The sequence below is a fragment of the Bos taurus genome, chromosome 21 (genome assembly GCF_002263795.3).
Source record: "Bos taurus isolate L1 Dominette 01449 registration number 42190680 breed Hereford chromosome 21, ARS-UCD2.0, whole genome shotgun sequence".
Classification (NCBI taxonomy): Eukaryota; Metazoa; Chordata; class Mammalia; order Artiodactyla; family Bovidae; genus Bos; species Bos taurus.
Genome location: NC_037348.1, coordinates 35252548 through 35272439, shown reverse-complemented (window position 1 = coordinate 35272439; position 19892 = coordinate 35252548). Strand labels below are relative to the sequence as shown.

At 40.9% G+C, this 19892-nt stretch overlaps 1 protein-coding gene across 7 annotated transcripts in view; it reads left to right on the top strand.

Annotated features, from left to right (window-relative positions):
* Window positions 1-19892, top strand: part of STXBP6 (syntaxin binding protein 6) — a 281001-nt gene that overhangs the window by 33498 nt on the left and 227611 nt on the right. For 3 of the 7 annotated variants that reach the window (XM_005221968.5, XM_059879119.1, XM_059879120.1), the window contains one exon: window positions 5145-5247. The exons of 3 other annotated variants lie outside the window; for them this stretch is intronic. The gene's annotated coding sequence lies outside the window, so the exon portion shown is untranslated. 7 annotated transcript variants of the gene reach the window in all.

The window sequence follows — 19892 nt, the reverse complement described above, 5'->3', positions numbered from 1 at the left end:
GCACATATTCTTTCATTTATTTTCAAAATGAAATGATTGAAGCAGGCCTAGGATTCAAAGGTCTTGCCTACTTTTTAAAGAATCATTATCTGAAAGGCACATTTGGTCTAGAAAAGAAAAAAATCGGTTTTTGTTTGTGAGACACAGCTTCCCTTAGAGAATATGGTGTTACCAGGTGTGGAATCTTGGCATGACACTGCCTCTTCCTTTCGCCTCTTTGAACTGATGGAAATGAGTGGGGTGGGTGGGGGAGGGGAGGGTGGTGGTGGGATATACGGATACACAGATAATTACAGGTGTATATCTCCAGATTAGTCCAGCATTTGGACAGAAGGCCTTTCATTAGGTCCCAGACAGCCCTGTTTGCCCCCAGCTTCCTGTGCTGAAACTGAGGTTTTAGAAGAATCTCAAGAAATTTTCTTGGGATAGGTTGTCCAGGTGTGATTTTTTTTAAAAAAATAGCATCTCTCCTTTATTTTATAGAGGAAAAGATAATGAAGGGTATCTCCCCTTTCCCAAATATAAAAAAGGGCATTTTTCTGTTGTTTCATTCTGCTGCTGCTAAGTTGCTTCAGTCGTGTCCGACTCTATGCAACCCCATAGACGGTAGCCCACCAGGCTCTGCCATCCCTGGGATTCTCCAGGGATGGAGTGGAGTGGGTTGGATATTGGAGTGGGATGGATATTGGAGTGGGTTGCCATTTCCTTCTCCAATGCATGAAAGTGAAAAGTGAAAGTGAAGTCGCTCAGTCGTGTTCGATTCCTAGCGACCCCATGGACTGCAGCCCACCAGACTCCTCCGTCCATGGGATTTTCCAGGCAAGAGTACTGGAGTGGGTAATTTAGCTTAAAAAAAAAAAAAATCCCTCAATGATAGTTTAAAATATTTTCTTCATTATTATAACATTTTTCCTTTATCTGAGCTGTGGATAGGATCACAGGAATATGACAAATAAACTATTCTTACTATTGAAAAACAGCTATCTATAGAGTTTTGCTATTATAGATGATTGAAAAACAGTTTATTGGGTTTCCTTCCACATTCAAACTAATATAGTAATTGCAGAAAATTTGGAAAATTCAGAGAAATGGAAGCAAGGAAAAGCATACTTCCATAGTTCCTATACCCAGGAGAAGGAAAAAAACTTAACGTTTTCATGTGTATTTTTTACCTTTTTCTGTGTTGAGTTATTGTTTGTTTCTCGGTTAGGATCACACTGTAAATTAGGATCACACTGTAAATGCAGTGTTGTTTCCTGCTGTGTTGGAAAGATGCCTCAGATTCAGAGACAGCGGGCTCAGAGCTTCTTTGCTGAACCTGCCCTGTCACAGGTCAGCTGGCGACTGGGGTAGAGGGGTACCCCCAACACATGCTGCAGGCTCCAGGCTGCTGAGTGCTGGGTGGCAGAGAAGTCCTGCCTTCCCAGCTCACAGACTTGATGGAGAAAACAAGCAGCATTTTCAAGACTGCTTCTAGCTTTTGGTGTGGAAAGTTTCAAAGATATACAGAAATAGCACATTACAATGGACCCTATGTGCCTTTCTCCCAGCTTCAACAATGGTCAGTTTATAGCCATCTCGCTTCATTTAGATCTCAACCTCTTCTCCCTCACTCTGGACTATTTAGAAGCAAATCCCTAACATCCTATTATTTTACTAGTAAGTATTTCTACATACATGTCTGAAAGATTCTTTTTTTCTTTTAATACTGTCATATTATTATCATACTTTAAGAACTTCTATAATATAATCAAATATGGACTATCCAGTCAGTGCTCAGATTTATCTATTTTCTTCATTATTTTTCTTTTCAGTTTTTTTTGTATCAGGATCCAGATAAAGTCCATACATTGCAATTGATTGACATGTTGCTTCAGTCCCTTTAGTCTGTAGGTTCACCCTTCACTATTTTTTAAAAAATTCCTTGCAGTTTATTTTTTGCCAAACCAGAACATTTATTCCGGTACATAGGCTGGCTTTTTGCCAATAACACCCCATGGAGTTAAATGTTTCTGTATTTGACACATTCTTCTAGCTACTGTATTTCTTGGGAATTGATAGTCATATGTAGAGTCTAGCTCAAATTCTGTTTCCATTGTTTTTGGTCAGGAATACTGTGGGTATGTTGTGTACTCTGTTCAGGAGGCATTTAACACAAGTTCCCTGTGTGGGTGGGTGTGTGAGTGAGAAAGAGATGTGAACAGTTAATGGGGATCCTTACTGCTTAATCAATTCATTCAGTTCAGTTCAGTTCAGTTGCTCAGTTGTGTCCGACTCTTTTCAAAATCTTCATTTCCATCATTTCTTCATTTATTAGCTGGCCTGCTCTGATAAAGAGAAACCTCTGCTTATCAGCTACTTGGTTCTCCTCGGGTACAATTTATATGGGAAAGGCAGGAAATAACGCCCAATTCTTTTCCCTTTATTTACCAGTTTTTAGTTAGTGCACTCTTGAACAGCTTGGGAGTTAGGGGGGCTGACCCTTCATGTAGCTGAAAATTTACATATGGCTCATAGTCCAGCTCTTCCCATCAGTGGGTTCAACTAACAGCAGCTTGTGTAGCACTGTAGTATATACTACTGAAAGAAATCCACATATACGTGAACCTGCACAGTTCAAACCTGTGTTGTTCAAGGGTCAACTGTTCTTGGCTCCATTAGCCAACTAATTAGTAATGTTCATAAAAGGTAACCATTGAGAGAAGCTAACAGAAACAGATATGTAATTCATGAAGAATTCATGAATTCAAAATACTGGTGTTTTAAACCTATTGCGTTTATTCCTGACACTAAAATTGTCCCATCTTTGGCTAGTAGGAGTCCCTTTGTGCTGGCTCCTGGATCTTTTTGATGATTCTAGTGGTCTCTGACAGCTTCCCTGATTTCAGTATGTTAAGATATTCAAGGCCAGTAGTTCTCAAAGTGTAATCTGGGAATGCCTGAGGGCTCCTAAGACCCTCTGAAGGGATCTGTGAAGTCAAAACAGTTTTCATTACAGTACTAAGACATTCTTTACCTCTTTTACTTTTATTTTCTTATGTATTTATTGGAGTTTTCTAGAGGCTACCTTTTAGCTCCCGGAATAGGTGTGTATGTCCTTATATTCCCTGAAATTTTCTAAGGTAAGGTCTTTAGAATCTTCAATAATCTCTAAGAATATAAAGGGGTCCTAAAACCAAATAACTTGACCATTGTTGCTCTAGACTCATTTTTCTTGCCACATATATGGAATCACTGGTGTCTTTGTAAATCAGCTCCCTATTTTAGTCAACTTTTGAAACTTTGTTGTATTATGTGTGAGTGAATGCTCCAAATCTCAAAGCTAATAAATAGCAAAACCAGAATTTGAACCTAGATGTTTATGTAGTAGTTCCCCCCCCATAAAACAGTCACCGATGTCCAAAATTTATGATTAATTGAAGCTTAGAAGCTATAAACACTGCCTGAAATGCCAGACAGGTACATTTTAGGGTCTATGGGGTCACATAGAGTCGGACACGACTGAAGCGACTTAGCAGCAGCAGCAGCAGCAAGCAAAATTAGCAGTTTTCTTTCTCTCGTGGAATGGCTCTCAAAAAAGGAAAAATGGATGTAGACGCAGGGTGAGTGGTTGCCGTAGCCCCATGATATAATAACAAACTATGCCCAGAATCCACTATTTTTTCTGGTCACAGTAGGGAAATTCAAAACGCAGTAGTAACTCATTAACATGTTAACTTTGAAAGATTTCAGTTATCTGGAGAAAAGCTTGCTTGGCCTGTGGAATTCAATAATGGCTTAAATGTGCCCCACTAATTTCTGAACCCAGAGTCAGATTGATTGCTTAACCATGCAGTTTAGAAATAACTTTCTTTCATCTTGTAGTTAGTTGAATCAAATCCTACAAGAAAGCACCCTGCAGTTGTCAAAGCTGAATAATGTTGCTTGCAGCCTGGGACTACAGTTTTTCCATTAGTTTGGGATTAGCAGATGCAAACTATTGCACGGAGAATGGATAAACAGCAAAGTCCTACTGTATATTACAGGGGACTATATTTAATATCCTGCATAAGCCATAATGGAAAAGAATATGAAAAAGAATATATATTTGTTTAACTGAATCACTTTGCTGTACAGCAGAAATGAACACAACGTTGTAAGACAATTATACGTCAATAAAATTAAAAATAATTTTCCATCACTGAATAGTATATGAATCTCTGAGAGATGGCTAGTTAAAACCGCTGGATTTTGCAGTTCTGGGTCCTCAGGAAAATCTTTATTTTGTCTCACTCTGTTGAGCTGAACTCAGTGGCTTGTGCTTTGTTCACCATTCTCAGTCACTGCGGCTTGTCTTGGATAATGAATAACACTGACTTATTTCCCAGGCATGAAGGAGAGTTTCCATCATAAGAAAAGGAAGTAAGCCTTCAAAAGGGCTTTCTGAGGTGAGCATGTGTACAGGAGAGGAGAAGCCTTATGTAACATGCTTGAGTGTTTGCCAAAAGTAACAAAGCACCTGAAAGCCTCGGGTGTCATCATGGAGGAAGCTTGGTTCAAGGCTCACATCACCAGTCAGGTGCTTCATCATCACTCTGGGGTTCGGGTGAAGAGTGGGGCCAGGAATTCACCCACAGTTTCAGGGCCCTGAGTGAAATACAGGTTTCTTTGCTGGGAAGTAGATTTTGAGTTCTAAGGAAGTTTTTGTCTTTATGGGAAAACTCATTTTCCATGGAGCCTTGTTTGTGTTTTTTCTCAACATTCAATCTGTCACAGCGAAGTGATTTAAATATCTGCTCTTGGTGACCTGTTGTGTTTCGATTCATGGATTTGCAAAGTCAGGTGGTCTAGCTGAGTCATCTCATCGACTTTGCTGAAGATAGTTTTAGAATACGGGCAAGTCAGGAGTATGAAGTGGAAAGGTAGGTTTCACAGGGTCATGGCAGAATTTTATTTTCTTTCGTATTTGTCCTTTTGAATAAATTGAAAAAAAAATGTTTTTTAATTTATGTGCAATTCACTGAACAGACCCATCTCCATATGGAGAGCATGTGGTATATGACGAAGCAAGCTTTGAACTTACTGCTAGGGAATGTTAGGAATTTTGGGTTCTGGTGTCACTGAGGAAAATGGCCCCGCCTTACGACACTTTGTTTCCTGTTTAGAAAATTCTGTTCCTTCATAAGGACCTTGAAGGACTAGAGGAAAGGTGCTGTATGTGCGGAGTTTTCCATAAAGTGCGGTCCTAACGAAAAGGCTGAGTTAAAGGTAGGTGAATGCTCTATAAAAACATGATTTGTGTACATATGAGATATTTATTAGTTTATGCCATATGTATTTATTTACTTACGTGTGAAGTAGCCTCAAGCAATTTGAAGTCAGATTTAAAATTCAGGTTCCGTTTACTTACTGTCCTTTTTTCTCTTAAGAACAAAGAATAGAAAGGCCTAGGAAGTGGAAATTGAAATTGATTTTAATTGCCTGAACAAGTTTACTGGAGAATCATTTTATTGAAGTGAAAATGAAGGCCAGATTGTTTTTGTTTTTTTATCTGTGTCTAATTCCAGGCCATTTTGGAGTTGTCCATAAATCTCTCTTCAGGTCTAAGGGAGAATATCCATCAAAGTGAGCCAAATGTAACAACTCTTTGTGACGACTGCCTTGGCTAAAAGTCTCTATGGTGAGAATTCAGAATTTCAGGAGTGCATTTGGAGCTGGGATGGATTATACCAATGAGTCCTACAAGGACACAGAGACTATTTTAGACTCTCTCAGTGTGCTTTTGAAACTCTGAAGACCTATTCCCTGTTCCCCCAAAGCTCAGTGAGCCACTGTTGGGAGCATTTGGGTTTTGTACCCTTCAGGTGTTTTTGAGTTAAAACACAGCTAAAGTTAGACTACTGTGGAAGGTGGGGATGGCCTATTAGAACAGCATTTGTCTCTGGAGAGTGCCACTCTTTCAGAAAAGATAAATAATGGCCTCAAGTGATTTGTAACTCATACAGTGGCAGTCACAGTTGCTTAAATTTAATGCTTTTTATGTACAAATGTGTAGTATTTTGATTTGGTTCTAGAAGCAAGTTTTTTGTGTGTGTGATATAGTTTTGCATGAAAAGGCTGCATGCTGGTGCTTTATAGAAACCAATGGGACTGGGAAAGCTGCTCTGTGTAGTTGAGGATCAATGCGAAGTTGGAGTGAGTTCTCAAACAGTATGTGGCACTGTGGCTATGCCACCTTCCTTAGTGAGTGGGATTGGGCTTGTTGGCTTTCTGTTTCACTGAAGAAAGAGAAGCTTTTCTATGCATTTGATTATGCTCCGTGATATGTAGAACATGACATTTGGGGGCTTAGGTTTGGGGGGAAAATGTAGTTTAATCATTTGTTGCATAGTTTGGTATAATTTGTGCAGCTTTTCCCTCTTTTGCCTTGAGAATAAAGTAGGAAAATGGAAAAGCAAAAAACTCAGGTGATCTGCAAATGAAATTAAGAGGAAAAACGTCTCTAGGAAATAAGATAGGAAGACACATGTTTAAGTTTTACAACATCAAATGTTAAAAACCAGTGATCAAGAATCCTCTGCTTACCAAACTATCGTAAAATTTCACTTAAATTTTTTTTAATTGATGTGTAGCTGATTTACAATGTCATGTTCATTTCTTGTGTACAGCTAAGTGATTCTGTTAAATATATATTCTTTTTCATATTCTTTTCCATTATGGTTTATCACACTGTTGAATATAGTTCCCTTTGCTATTAGTAGGACCTTGTTGTTTATTTGATATAGAATACTTTGTATCTGCTAATCTCAAACTCCTAATTTAGAGATTTCAATTTTTCATTGCTACCTTTCTTAACTCGATGTCTTGTAAAGTTTTATAGTCATTTGAAGCTGTTCTGAAATCAAAACAAAGCAAATTTGCTGGAAACGATCTTAGCTGTCACCCAGTCTGTCCTTTGTATTTTGCTGGTGAGTCTATCCAGTAACTCACAGTGAAGGCATATCTGACTTTCAGTATTCCCCACGCCTAGTGTTTAACACATAATATATACTGGCTGGCTGGTGGGCTGACTATAGAGTAGTACTTATTAAACAAAAACAAAAAATACTTGACACAAACCTTTTTACCAGAGTGTATTTGAATAGAGTCTTTGTGGAAATTTTGAAAAGTATGGTTGAGGGTATAAGAACAACTCTTCTTTTGGAGATTTGGAAACTTTGCCATTCTTTCATGAATTGTTAGATCCCAGTATCTTTAGAATGTGAATTCTAAAAACTTAGGTGTAAATTGTACAAAAGTGTTTTAGTGTGTAAAATATTGTTACACATTCTCTTCAAGCTGATAATTTCTCTTACTGTTACTTTGTGACTATTAATTACTCTTTGAGAGTCCACGGAATGAATGAATGAACAAGGCTTATCACTGTCAATAGAGATTATTTTCCCCATGCCAAAAATGAAATAAAATGCAGATTTTTAAAGTTCCACCAAGAAATAGTTTGGCAAATGAATAATAACATTCAATGATTTTTTTTTTTTTTAAACAACCTGAATAAATTTATCTTATCAGGTCATGGCCATGTTTGGAAAGCTGAGAATTTGAACTTGAACTGTGTTTGTTTGTTTTTTTGTTTTTTTACTTTTTCTTTAAATGAATTGTGGCTACTTCCATGGGTAGAAGTGGGTCCAGGATTTGATCATCTTGCTCACATGAGACTCAGGAAATTTTGTTTCTGAAGCTATTGGAAGGAATTTCCCATCCTCCTGCCTGGTTTCATACCTCAGGTACTGGTGTTGGCCGCATGGGCAGGTCTCTGGAAGGGAGAGGGAGTGAGGTGCATGTGGTCCTTGTTTGGTGAAAGGCTGCCTAAACCTCCACTCCGGAGATTCTGCCCATTTTCAGCTCATGTGGGGACTTTCAGATGTCATGGTAATAGCTTGGGTTTCTAGAAGCCCTGCTTTATGACCTAACAAATGGGTTGTCTTGTGAGATCTTTTTCTGAGATGTTCTGACTAGGTCATAAGAATCCAGCTATGCTGCAGCAATCATGTCTTTGGTGATTAAAACCCTCAGATTTTGGAGGAAAGAATCCAAATATCTTCTTTATTTCATCCACTCCTGCCACAAAAGTTTATGCAGTACTTCTGGTATTCTAGGCAGTGTTTTGGGTGCTGGACACCATGGACATAATTCCCTGTCCTTACAGAGCTTCTTATGGGGAGAAAGGCACAGAAGTAAGTTAAATATGTTGATGATATGAGCCCTGGAGAAAATTAAAGCAGGAATGGAGGTAGGAATAGAGCTGAGGGACACATATAGTATCTTGCATTACTTCCGGTGACTGATTAGCCCCACAGGCATGGAACAGACCAGTCCTCTATGTGTTGTGACTGACTGAGCTGTCGTGTTACCACCAGCATTGCCACTGTCACAGTCGGAAGGCATTTATTTCACACCTGTTAGCAAGATTGTGTACAGAATGAGTCATACAGATGAGTCCTCAAGACTGGCAGCCCTCATGTGGACACATGGAGAGGACTTAGGGACGACAAGTTTTAAAAATGATGGTATTCTTTCAGCAAGTGTTTACTGAATGATAGCATCTAGACAAGGCATTGTGGAGAATAACACGATAAATCACATGTACACCTTGCTAGCAGAGTGTAGAGTCTAGTATATTTGTATATAGTAGATCATTTGCATATCAGTGATTTCACATTGGAGAGAGACTAGGAAAGCCCTGACATATGCTGGTTTCTCCTTTTGCTGAGGCATGGTTTTAAGTTAGCTGCTTTTGGAGGGGGTGTGGGATAACTAACCTCGGAGTAGTGGGTTAGCAGTTGCCTGGTGTCTAAATTCCAGGGCAACGTGATTTCTATCTCTTGTTGAATGTGTAAAATGCCTTTGAAGTGAAATACGCTTTCTTTGTGAAAGATCGCTCTGAGAAAAAGGTCAGCTTCTAGTCCTGGCGATGAAAGGTGCTGCTTCTAAGGCGTGACAGTTCTTAGCCAGAAAACGGAATCATTGAGGGTCTCAAGGAAATACTTAGCATTTTGCTCCTTTTGGGGGGAATCATATACTGTACTAGTATTCTGCCAGCTCAGAGATGAGCCCCTCATGAGGATATTATTTGGATGGATCTTGAGAAGGTCCCTGAAGGAAGTGTGGGCATGGGAGGATTTATCTCCCTTGTCTGAGGGTGACTCTTGGAGGAAGCTAAGCAAAGCTTCTTTATGTGCTGCATCTCTTGGATCCTAATATCAGGTTATTCCCGTTCCTTCTAAGTAAAGGGTCACCCGTCTTTATATGAGGCTCCCTGCCATTTATTATACAGATGGAATCAAAAGTTTACTGCATAGAGTTTCATAGACAGACACGTGTGCAGTCCTGCATCCATATACGTATCCACAGAGGGCAGGGAAAACTTGGAAGGGAGGGCACAGTCATAAAATAGAAGGGCAGAGGCTGTTGGCTACTCACCAAAATCTACATTTCCCTCTTCTTTTTAAAAAAAATGTATTTCTGACTGTGCTGAGTCTTCACTGCTGTGCACAGGCTTTCTCTAGTTGTGGCAAGCGGGGACTGTTCTCTGGTTGTGGTGTGCAGGCTTCTCCTCGTGGCGGCTTCTGTTGTTGCAAAGCGCAGGCTCTAGGTGTGCAAGCTTTAGTAGTTGTGGCCCTTCAGATCAGTCGCTCAGTTGTGTCCGACTCTTTGTGACCCCATGAATCGCAGCACGCCAGGCCTCCCTGTCCATCACCAACTCCTGGAGTTCACTCAGACTCACGTCCATCGAGTCAGTGATGCCATCCAGCCATCTCATCCTCTGTCGTCCCCTTCTCCTCCTGCCCCCAATCCCTCCCAGCCTCAGAGTCTTTTCCAATGAGTCAACTTTTCGCATGAGGTGGCCAAAGTACTGGAGTTTCAGCTTTAGCATCATTCCTTCCAAAGAAATCCCAGGGCTGATCTCCTTCAGAATGGACTGGTTGGGCTCAGTAGTTATGGCACATGGGCTCTGTTGCCCGATGGCATGTGGGATCTTCCCCAACCAGGGATCAAATCTGTGTCCCCTGCTTTGGCAGGTGGATTCTTAACCACTGGACTGCCAGGGAAGCCCCACATTTCCCTTTTCCAAGCCTGCAGCAAGAATGCAGTTTCCAAGCTCCTTTGCATTTAAGCACAGCATGTAACTGAGTTCTAGTCAATAGAATGATCCTGATAAAGATGGCAGAGCCTGGAAAGTTGAGTCCCTATTTCAGTGTGAGGAAAAGGAAGACTTCATTCATCCCCTTCCCCAGACAAAACATTCTAAGGTTTTTGAGCCATTATGTATTTTGAGGTCTATTTCAGCAGTGACTAGCCTTTCCTCATCAGTACTGATTCTTTGTATGGTAAGCTAGAGAGTCAGGGACCAGTTTCAGGGCCTTGTTCTTACTTTGTTGGAATGTTGGATCCAGTGTTTCCACCTGAATGGCAGAATCAGTGCTGTTGAATGACGGTGGTTATTGTGCTCACAGGTTCAGGCTGTGTATTCATTATTGCACTCACCGTTCATTGCTTAGAAATGGCTATAGAGGGTAGAGTCCAGGGAATGCTTGCTGACGCTGATATTTCTTCTTTTTCTCCTCTTGTCCACAAATATATTAGTTGATGAGACCACCTCAAATGAGACTCTTGAGTTGGAGGTAACCAAAAACTCAAAGAGAAACAAACAGGTGGTTGATGGGGTTGAGGGGGAGTGTGGGAATAGGAAAGAAATAGATGAGGGAGATTGAGGTACAAACTTCTAATTTCAAAACAAATGAGTCACAGGCATGAAACGTGCAGTGTAGGGAATACAGTCGATAGCTATGGAATGTATCTGTAAGGTGACATATCGTAACTAGATATTGCAGTAATCATTTTGAAATGTATAGAAATACTGAGTTACTATGTTGTGTAACAGGAACTAACATGGTGTTGTAGGTCCTTTAGACTTCAAAAACAAATGAACTCATAGAAAAAGAGATCAGATTTGGGGTTACCAGATGTGGGGGATAAGGGAAGAGGAATTGGATGAAGGCAGTCAAAAGGTACAAGCTTCCAGTTATAAGATAAGTAAATACTAGGGATGTAATGTAAACATGATAAATACAGTTAACACTGCTGTATGTTATACATGAAAGTTAACAGTAAATCCTGAGTACTTATCACAAGGAAAAAAAGTCTATTTATTTAATTTTGTATCTATATGAGATGATGATGTTTAGCTGCTAAATTGTGACTGATTCTTTTGCAACCCCATGGACTGTAGCCCACCAGGCAACTCTGTCCATGGAATTTTCCAGGCAAGAATACTGGAGTGGGTTGCCATTTCCTTCTCCAGATGAGATGATGAATGTTCACTAAACTTACTGTGATAATCATTTTATGATGTACGTAAGTCAAATCATCATGCTGCACACATTAAACTTCTGCCATGCTATATGTCAATCATATCTCATCAAAACTAGAAGAAGAAAAATCACATGGATTTCCTATAGGCAAAAAAAGTGTTTCAGCAGTTAGCGATTTTATTAAGAGCTGAGGGATGCATTTGACTTCAGGTGCTGTTTCTCTGTGATTCTTTTTTTTTTTTATTATTTTTTTTTATTTTTAAACTTTACAATATTGTATTAGTTTTGCCAAATATCGAAATGAATCCGCCACAGGTATACCTGTGTTCCCCATCCTGAACCCTCCTTCCCCCTCCCTCCTCCCTCCCCATACCCTCCCTCTGGGTCATCCCAGTGCACCAGCCACAAGCATCCAGTATCGTGCACCGAACCTGGACTGGCGACTCGTTTCATACATGATATTATACATGTTTCTTAATCCAATCAGACCTTCATCCACAGATTGCCACACCTCAGCTATCTTTGTATTCTTCCCCTAGTTCTTTACCCCAGAGCATAACACAACGCTTTATATATTATATGTGGCTAAATAAATGTTTGATGGATTAATTACTTAAATCTCTCATGCTGGAAGAGCTTCATGAGCTAGTTCCGTGCTTGGTAAATAGTTCTTTCCATAATGAACCTCAATTCCTGCTGCAGTTATGTTGCTGTCGATTCACGTGATGGTTCATCTTGTTGTTTAACTTCCTGATGCGGCCCTTAGCTAATGACAGGAGTCACCCAGCTTGAGGTTTGAGAAGGGAAAGTGGTGATGTGCTAAATGGTTGCTATATGAATATAGTAGGATATGTCTTGACCTGGTTCCAAAAGTACTTGTAGGGCTCATGTCTGTTAAATGATAACTGAGCCACGTTCCTATGCTTTTCTTGGCAAAAGAGTCCTCCCATGTACTCTACCACTCAATTTAATAAACGAACAAAAAATTAGTTTTTATCTGCCTGGTGACTAGGTTTGTATCTTGGGTGTTGCTTGACTCAGGGAAGGTTCTAGAGAATTCTCTGAAAAGAGATGCCTACACATTCATAATGAGGCTTGTTCCCCCTAATGCAATTATAGCTGAAATCCTTCCCTCAGGGATTTATATTCCTTCTTAAGAGCACATTTTAATAGTGGTACTACAACAGAAGGATGACTGAACAGGATTGAGGACACTAATGGCCAGGGAGGAAATTAGGGGTTTCATCAGCATGTATATCTGCCTTGAGCAACAGTGAGGTTACCTTCCATGTCTTTCTTCACTGGCCTTTTCTTCCTCTCTGGCTGAGAGGTGACTTTGAAAGAAGCTGGCCAGAGCCTTTCTCTGATCTTGCCCTTCTCACTTCTTTTGTCAGTTTATGATCCTTTTGCCAAAAGTCAGTGAAGCATAAGATCATCTTTACATCTTTGATTGTTTGACCTTTACATGTGATGTGAACATTTCACGTTTCAGCTGGCTGACTTGTTGCTTAACTTCGACTGGTTTGGTGAAGACAGGGAAACTATTGTTTCTTTATCAGGACTTACAAAGTCATAAGAACTCAATTGTATAGGCTTCCCTGTCATAAATTACTTAAAAATTGTAAGCATGGATGTTGTAAATATGGTGCTGATTATCTTTTCTCAAAATAGTCTGTGATAATTAATAGTGAAGAAGTTAAAATTTTCCTGCATTTCAATTTACTGTCCTAAATGACATTATAGTGGCCTGGAAATATTGGGCCAGTCTCATCTACGTAAAGGAACTCGTTTGGGAGAATGTTTTTGCCGAGCATCTGTGTGTCGAGTTACAGGAAAAGCAAGTAGTCTGTAATGTGGATAAACTAGTGTAACCTGAGAAACTAACTCAGTGACTCTACATTTTAGACCAGAGACCTAACAGTAGGTATACGTTTGAACAGAGACTAAAGATTAATAAGTTCAAGAATATTTATTGCTTTATTGTAGAAGATAATACTACCCTCTGCCTTCAATATAGTTGCTATGATGAAAAAATAAAGAATCATCACCCTAAGGGCTTACTTAACTCCTGTCAACTGATATGCCCTGTCCCATATTTGACAAAAAATTACAGGACATGCCAACAGATAAGAAAAAGTACTGTAGAGGCAATGCAATAAGCAAAAATGAGATTCTCGAACAACATGGACATTAGAACTATCAGACATGGAAATTAAATGAATTATAATATGTCAAAGGCTCTAATTCAAAAATTAGACAACATGCAAGAACAGATGGGTAACATAAGCAGACAGATTGAAATTCAGAAATAATAGAAAATGCTAGAAATCAGAAACATAGTTAACAAAAATGCAAAGTAATTTTGACAGTCTGGTAAGTAAACTTGATACTGACAAAGAAAGAATCGGTGAACTTCAAGATAGATCAACAGAGACTTTCCAAACTGAAATGCAAAGAGAAAAAGTCAGTTTTTAAAAAGAACAGAACAGAGAAAATCTGTGGAATGATATGAAAAATTATAGCATATGTACCATTGAAATTCCAGAAGAAGAAAAAGGAGTGGAAGAAGTATCTGAAGTGATAAGGGCTGAAAACTTTCCCAAACTAGTAACAGACACGAAGCCACACATCCAGGAGGGTTGAGATAAATACCTGAGGGCTCTCCCCACCCCCTGCGCCAAATACACACTTTTCCTTTTTTCACACGAATTCTCCAGTTCTCTGACACCAACTAAGTGTCCAGCAATTCAATTCTGATGCCAGTTCTTGAAGTTAGTGTAGAACCGATAAGGGAAGGGCTCAATCCCACAAGTCTGTCCCCACTTCAGATGCCAACCAAATGGAGAGCTCAGGCTACCCTCATTTCTGCCCAGTTAACAATAAATTCTTGGGTGCCACAACCCCAGTCCCTCAGGTTGGATAATTTGCTAAAACAACTCACAGAACTCAGGAAAAGTGCTTTTCTTACAATTATCAGCTTATTATAAAGGATGCAGCTCAGGAATAGACATAGCCAAATTGGGGGGTGGGGGGGGCGGGGTATAGAGCTTCTATGTCCTCTCTGGGGGTGCACCTTTGTATGTTCACCACCCTGAAAGTTTTCTGAACTTCATTGTCTAGAGGTTTTTATGGAGGTTTTACTACGTAGGCATACTGGGCTCAATCATTGGCCACTGTCGATTCAGTCTCTACCCCTCTCTCCTCCCTGGAGGTCAACAAAGAAAATTCCAACCCTCCAATCATGCTCTGGTCTTTGTGGCAAGCAGACCCTATCCTGAAGCTCTATCCCTGAGTCCACAAGAGTTACCTTATTAGCATAAACTCAGGGATGGTTGGAAAGAACTTTTTATGAATAACAAGGCACTCCTGTTACTCTGGCAATTTCAAGAGTTTTAGGAGTTCTGTGCCAGGAACCAGGGATGAAGACCAAATATGTACTTCCCATTATATCATAATACCCCTCCCCGCTAAACTATAGTAAGGCATGTCTTATTCCAACTTCAGAAAACCAAAGCTGGAGAAAATTCTGAAGGAAGCCGCAGGGGGAGAAAGAACACCTTGCTGTGGAGGAAGAAGGATAGGAATTACCGTGGCTTCTTGCTCATCAGAAACCATGTAAAGCAAGAAGAGGGACATCTTCAGACTGTTGAAAGAAAAGAACTTTTTCATTCACACCAGCCACCTTCACTGAGTTTCTGTGCTGCCATCTGGAATATTAACAGGGAATAGTAAACCATGAATGGGCCCTCAAACAGCTCACAGGGGCCTGAAGAAGAAATGTAGCTGCTGCGTGAGTTTACATAAATTACGTTCCCCCTCTGGGCCTCAGTCTCTTAACCTGCTCAGTGAGAGTATTGGACTAGGTTAGTGGCCTTCTATGCTTCTCTTTCTTTAGAAATAGAACTTTTAGTCAAAGGAACTTATACTTTCAGTTGGGAGCAGATAACAGTGGAGGTGTTGCATTTGAGCTTAGAATAGTGATGGGTGGGAAGTGATGCTGAGGTTTTCCCCTCCCCATCTCAAGGAGGCTCCTGTGGGGACTCTGTGGGACCCCTGGGGCTTTGGAGGAGCACTGGTGGAAAACTCCTGACCTAGCAAGAGAGCCCTTGCAGGTGTGAAGACTCTATAGCTAAGCCACTAAGCTATTTTGATGACAGTGCTTCCTTCCTAAAGTGGCACCTTTAGATGTCTCTGTTTTGGCCTAGTTTCTTCCCTACCTAATGTTGTGTGCACATCCACGTTTAGTGTCTTTTCTCATTATACCTAAAGGGCTTCTCTATGCCCTTCTGCTTACCATTTTTCTTCTCTCATATCTCTTGTTTCTTATCCATTTTTTCCACTTTAATTTGTGTGAGTAGACTGGCCTTTTTAGGATACAAGGAAAATAAGAGGTAGCACCTACTCAGTGAACACCGTGGGCACTGTTCTAAACAGTTCATATAAATGACCTCATTTCGAACTCAAGACACTTCATGAAGCAAGTGTTAATATCCTGACCCTTCAACAGATGAGACCAGAGCAGGCACAAAGAGGCATATTAAATGATGAAGTGAAAGAGTAAGAGTTGTCAGAACTGCAACTGAAACATAGATCTGCAGGCTCTAGAGTCCTTCCACCTAACCAGGGCCTAAATGTTTTTCTTGCTACTTTCACTTTTTGTTAATTCTCTGGACGGGTGTGCTCCCACTCATTCATGTGTTGGTAGCTCTAGAGCTATGTCTCTGCTTCCTTTCCTTCCCTTCCCCTTTTTGAAAAGAGAGAAGTGAAATGCCAAGACTGAAATAATTAAGGTTTAACTGAAACTCTCAAGGGGTGAGACTGTTGTTCTTAATCATAGGGAAATGAAGCTGAGAGACTCAGGTGGAGCAAGACCAGGTAGGCTGACAGTTCCAAGTTGCCCAAGGAATTTGCTACAAGGGAGGAAGAGGGCAGGGCCGGCCCTAGCCCATTGTCAAAGTCAAGAGAGAGTAGAGTAGCGATGGAGTGGGGAAGGCTTTCTATTTTAAACAAGCTAAACAGCTTTTAGGGAATGATTTCTCCTTTTGTGCTGCTGTGCGATTTTAACACTATTAAGTGTTAAATTAAAATTATTCTTAATATATTATTATTGTGCTGTGCTTAGTTGTTCAGTTGTGTCCAATTCTTTGCAATCCCATGGACTGTACCCTGCCGGGATTCTCCAGGCAAGAATATGGAGTGGGTTGCCATGCTCTCCTCCAAGGGATCTTTCTAACCCAGGGATCGAACCCAGGTCTCTTGCTGTCTGAGCCACTAGGGAAGTCCATAATAGTATTACCTGAAAATAAATAAAGAATGTGTGCCATCTTTAATCTGTGCTGAGTATGTTGTTGCTACCAAGAGATCAAGGAAAAAAGGAAATGATTAACCAAATTCCTAAGGACTAAAACCTTTGAACTGCAAAATATTATGATGTTTACTTAGCAGAAATAAGCCTATTAAATGGCCAAGAAGCATTAAAAAGGTTAACCTAGGATCTTTTGGCCAGTGTTCTACCTATTTCATCATAAATTTAAAGTGTGAAAGATAAGTTTTGAGAAGTAAAATTCACATAGATCTGGTACTTTTACCAAGAAATATACAAAACTTTAGAAAAAGTTAGCTATTTTTCTATTTAAACTATTTGGGGCGGCGAGAATGAGTTCCAATATGGAACTACTGCTCTAGTATATAGAGTAAATCTATATAGAGAAATCAATAGAAAGATCTTTGCCTCACTGAAGCATTTTTCTTTCCATTTACTGAGTTCTAAAAGTAACATTCAGATTTATGACATACTTGGTTTAAAGAAGTTTCAGTCTGGTTTGTGTGAGGTTTTTGAAAGGAAAACAATAAAGTAAGTTTATGGGGATTTCATACACATTTTACTTTGGAACAGATGTTGGAAACTGGGTAGGCCTTCTAAAAGCAGAAAATGTGGGTTGATAAACATCCAGGAGAGTCCTAAGGTCATTTTATCCAGGTGGTTTGCCTATGGATAAATCCCAAAGATATGTTTTATTCCCAAGAAGCTTATTTTTCAAGAGCTACTTGATCATTTGGCTACCCCCCCAAAGAAAAATAAATCTTTTTACTTATTTTGGGAGTCTGTGGAAACTAAGAATAATATCTTCTGTAAACTTTCTACAGTGTTGGCAATTGGGTCTAGCAGTCCAGGGCAAATTCCTACCTTCTTTAAGAAGCATTCCCAAATCTCCCTATCAGGAATTAATATACACCTTATAATTTATAGATTTGTTCATTCATTCAACAAACTATTGAAAGCCTGCTGTGTGGGATTAAAACTGTGAGCAAGATAAGTACACTACCTGACTTATCAGAATTCAAGTTTTCGGTGGGTCTACAGAATAAATACAGAGTCACTGCTGTAATGAAGTAAGGCTGCATGCAAATCTGGGAAGGCTTCCTGGAGAAGGGGTCAGCTAAGTAGGAGCTAACCGAATGAACAGAGAGGATCAGGGGTACCACGTACAACCCTGGGGACAGCTTTGTGAAGACAGTGAAGGAGGTGAGTGTTTCTGAAATGGAGAGGAGTTCAGAGTGGCTAGAGTGTGGAATGTGAGGAGGAGGAAGGAGTGGCAAGGAGAGCAGCTGGCGAGAGAAACAGTGGCTTAGAACCCTGAGAGTCCTAGTGGGTTTTGCTCTCCTGATGGCAGTGGTGAGCCATCAAGGTGATGACAGATGCTCTATAAAAATCACAGCGGCTGCTGTGGAGGGAGTTCATTGGGAGGCATGAGGTTATTACTGTTCAAGATCCAAGAGGTAAGCAACTCAGTCCCAGGATCCCATGTTTCAGGTTTATTTCCTGGGAATTAGTCCCTGTGCCACATACTGCATCAGTCAGCATCCAGTCAAAAAACAGATGCCAGGCTGGCACTTCAAATAGAGGCGATCAGATGTAGGGAACTGGAGACACAAGGTATTAGAGAGCTGAAAGACTAGCTAGTGGAAGCAGAAGTAACAGGGATTGTAACTCCAGGAAGCAGCTGCCATCCTGGGATGGGAGGAGCAAAGGGGAGTGGGTGTGGTTCAGTTCAGTCACTCAGTCATGTCCAACTCTTTGCAACCCCATGGACTGCAGCACGCCAGGCTTCCCTGTCTTTCACTAATTCCCAGAGCTTACTCAAACTCATGTCCATCGAGTTGGTGATGCCATTCAACCATCTCATCTTCTGTCATCCCCTTCCTCCTCCTGCCTTTAATCTTTCCCAGCATCAGGGTCTTTTCAAATGAGTCAGTTCTTCACATCAGATGGCCAAAGTATTGGAGTTTCAGCTTCAACATCAGTCCTTCCAATGAATATTCAGGACTGATTTCCTTTAGGATGGACTGGTTGGATCTCCTTGCAGTCCAAGGGACTCTCAAGAGTCTTCTCCAACACCACAGTTCAAAAGCATCAATTCTTCAGCCCCCAGCTTTCTTTATAGTCCAACTCTCACATCCATACATGACTACTGGAAAAGCTATAGCTTTGACTCGATGGATCTTTGTTGAAAAAGTAATGTCTCTGCTTTTTAATATGCTGTCTAGGATGGTCATAGCTTTTATCCAAGGAACAAGTATGTTTTGATTTCATGGCTGCAGTCACCATCTGCAGTGCAGAGGCCACCATAGAGCTGACCTGCCCACTGCTGAGGAGTGGCGTGGGTCTCCTGGGTGGGGTTACCTTATAGCCGGTTGGTGCCCCCCCATCCAGGGGGCTGCATGGGTAGTATGCTACTGCTGCTGCTAAGTCACTTCAGTCGTGTCCGACTCTGTGTGACCCCATAGATGGCAGCCCACCAGGCTCCCCCGTCCCTGGGATTCTCCAGGCAAGAACACTGGAGTGGGTTGCCATTTCCTTCTCCAATGCATGAAAGTGGAAAGTGAAAGTGAAGTTGCTTAGTCGTGTCCGACTCTTAGCGACCCCATGGACCACAGTCTACCAGGGAAGTATACAGGGTGGCAAAAGCACAGGGAACTGGAGCAGCTGCTACTGTGAAGTCTGACAGGAGATGGAAAACAGGAGAGTTCCTTCTCCCGTCTCTGCGTTCGGATTTCCTTTCAGGGACTCTCATCGGCAGAACTGAACAAGAAAGCAGTTGCAAGGCATTCTGGAAAATGGGATTTGCAGATTTCAACCTCTAGCACCATAAAACAGAATGCAAAAGGGCAGGCCTGGGCTGAGAGACAGCTGGTAAATAATCTGCCCCAGGCGTTTGAGAAAAGTGACTCTAGCTCTGGGGCTTCCCTGGTGGCTCAGACAATAAAGAATTTGCCTGCAATGGAGGAGACCTGGGTTCTATCCCTGGCTTGGGAAGATCCCCTGGAGAAGGGAATGGCTACCCACTTCAGTGTGTTGGACTGAGGCAAACCTGGATACTCATTGATCGGTTCAGTGGTTATTCTCGAGACAGGAGATGATGACAGCCTGATTGAGGGCTAGGAAGTGGGTAGATGCAGGTTTAGAATGTGAAATTGAGTAGGATTTGGCAACTGATGTATTGTAAGGGATCATGGCCTGGATCAGTGTGAGTGGAGGAG